Source organism: Priapulus caudatus, unplaced genomic scaffold (genome assembly GCF_000485595.1).
Source record: "Priapulus caudatus unplaced genomic scaffold, Priapulus_caudatus-5.0.1 Scaffold7349, whole genome shotgun sequence".
Taxonomy (NCBI): domain Eukaryota; kingdom Metazoa; phylum Priapulida; class Priapulimorpha; order Priapulimorphida; family Priapulidae; genus Priapulus; species Priapulus caudatus.
The window spans coordinates 2,241-5,012 of NW_014584410.1; the positions used below are offsets into that span (position 1 = coordinate 2,241).

Consider the following 2,772-nt stretch of genomic DNA (forward strand, 5'->3'; position numbering starts at 1 on the left):
CCCTCTCAGCCCTAGTTTGGGTAAAGCCAGGTAGTTAGCCTTTAGCCGAATGGTACTGAGGCCGAGGGTGGTCACAGCCAGTTTTTTTGCTTCCTCAGTGGTTCTTTTACGTGCCCATTGGCCTTACTTAGTATTACTGGAGACGTCATGCTGTGAAATGTTTACATATGTATTGGACCGTTTATGGCACGCATAATTGATTCCAATAATAACAACCCCCTCAAGGACCTCCTCATGCATAAAGTTGATAAACGACACGCATTATGAATGGCTGTGATGTTATTGAAATTGAGTCTGTACATCTAACACATATAGTGCAAAGTTACATTTAGCCATTTCACCACAACAAAATGAATCCACTGACTTCGAATTTAATAAAGCCGTGGTTTCTTACTTTTTATCTAAATAGTCAAACGGAAACGTAAAGATTTTGCTGAATATTTTGCTTTTACTTGTGGGTGCCGCCATCTTGAAACATATAGTGTCAACGTTTACCGAAAGATGGCGCCAAAAACCCAGCAAAAGTTAGGGTCCCTATATACAAATCTGTATATAGGGACCCTAGCAAAAGGCAGAGCCGGAAAAACAGGAGTCTATCAATATTGATCGCAATATTGATCTCAATATTGATAGACTCGATCCTGATATAAATAGTGGCCCAAGGATAGAGAACATGGTCCCAATAAAACCAATGTGCCTAATAGTAACCCTAACCCTAACCCTAACCATAACCCTAACCTTTATATTGATATAATATTATATTTATATTAATGTAAATGACATTGGTTTTATTGGGACCCATGTTCTCTATCCTTGAACCTAAATGGCCATATCAGTCTTTATATACGCCTCTGGCAAAAGTGTCTGTGTAGATCGAGTGGTGTAGACTAATACCATGAGCATCAAAAGCATACAGTGATACACTCATTTTCACATATTAGTTTAATGAGTCACTTATTATTTCTGCTTTACATTAGAGATATTCAAACACCTATGATAATTTTTCTAAATTGCAGTTTCTGGTGGGTGATGAGCAACGATCACCAACTCCTCAATGATCATCAACTCATCAATGATTTTGATGTTACTTTCGCGAGCATTGCTGTTTCCACTCCGATTAAATTACATCTGTAACATCACTGTCATCAGGAAAACAGCCTTCCAAATATCAATTGCAATATTGACAATTAATTAATTAAATATTGCGTGTATCGTTAACGGCACATGAAATATTTACTCTTGCAATACGTACCTGTAGGTACGTATTGCAAGAGTAAACATTTAAACAGGCTGTATAAATAAAGTTCAAGTTGCCTGCTTGTGCATGCATGGTTCTCATTAAAATTCTTTATTTAGATGAGCTGCAATCTATAACTTAATTATCGTTGTACCAGTTCAAATATTTTTCCAACAGACTCATACAATGATACATTATTCATAACCTGCATTCACTACTATAACTTGACCATGTGCAGACAAGCCACTTCTTTAGAGATGTGCACTCTTCCCGTCCAACAGACTATAAAACCGGCACCTTCCTATATATAGTGACATAGGAAGCAGGTATTATGATCATATCACAATCATTATAGTGTCATCCAATATCAGAATGATATAGAAACCAAAAACATAAACAATAACAACCAAATTAATAACAATTAACCCCCACATTTCTCCCTCTACGCATGCAGAGACCAATCAAATTGAAAGCCAGATTCTGACTTAAATCATTGGTTTAAATTACAGTATACTAGCATGTATTCAACCAACAAGGTAATGAATAGGAGCAATAAACTAAATAAACGTCTATATATGTCAAACAAACACATTGTTCTGCATACCCTGTTAATATCAGTTATATAGCGTAAAAGCCGCTATAAAAATCCCACGATTGCAAATACTGACATTAGAAATGTTGCTATAGTAATGCCATAGTTATGAAACAATTCCAAGACTGAAACTCATATCAACAGCTAGCTTACGTGGAAAATTCCTAGATTTCGATACTTGTTCAGCGTTTAAGCCACCGTGAGAGAGTGCCAAATGCGGCATCAAATGTAGACAAGTTCGGACATGATCCGCGCTGCAAGAGCAACAATGACCCAGCCTCTACTGCATGTCCTGCTTCTTCTAACTGGGCTACCACATTTTCGATGTTATGCGATGCCTCAGATTTGTGCTGATTCACTAACAGGTAGTCAATGAGAGGTTGGTAGTATGGTGTACCCACAGTTTGTGGCACATGGCAGTTTTCAAGCAGCAAGCATAGAGCGTCATCATCAATTTCAACTTTCTCCAACTCCTGTAATATGATAGAATTCATTTTTTTAAATATCAAATCCTATCTCTAAGCATTTTAATATATTCAAACATTTCTTTATTTAATAGTTCAACATTCTAAGAAGCAATATCCTGATAACATTTTGTGCACAATCTTTAAATGTACTCATTTTGTTATTGTAAGTAGCAAGAATATAATTACTAATAATAGTGAAAAACCATTTACTTGCTGTACCTGTAATATTGTAGATAGCTTATGTATGACTGTGTGATGAAGCTCAGGATATGGTGCTAATAGTGCCAACTTAAGAGCCTGCAAGTGGTGGTCACCCATCAATTTGTCACAGAAATGACTGTAGATCTAATAAAAGAAAAGAAAATTGATAAGAAACCAAGTAATCAAGTTAGATCAGAGTCAAATATATGCAAAAATAGATTTCTGATATAAATAAACACAGAAACAAACATATGTATATATATATATATATATAT

At 35.7% G+C, this 2,772-nt stretch overlaps 1 long non-coding RNA gene across 1 annotated transcript; it reads right to left on the reverse strand.

Annotated features, from left to right (window-relative positions):
* Nucleotides 1-923: 923 nt before the first annotated feature.
* Nucleotides 924-2,635, reverse strand: LOC106820128. The gene is made up of 2 exons (XR_001395566.1): nucleotides 2,516-2,635; nucleotides 924-2,302 (listed from the first exon to the last, which is right to left on the reverse strand). It is a non-coding gene; the product is annotated as an uncharacterized LOC106820128 (long non-coding RNA).
* Between the last annotated feature and the right edge of the window lie 137 nt (nucleotides 2,636-2,772).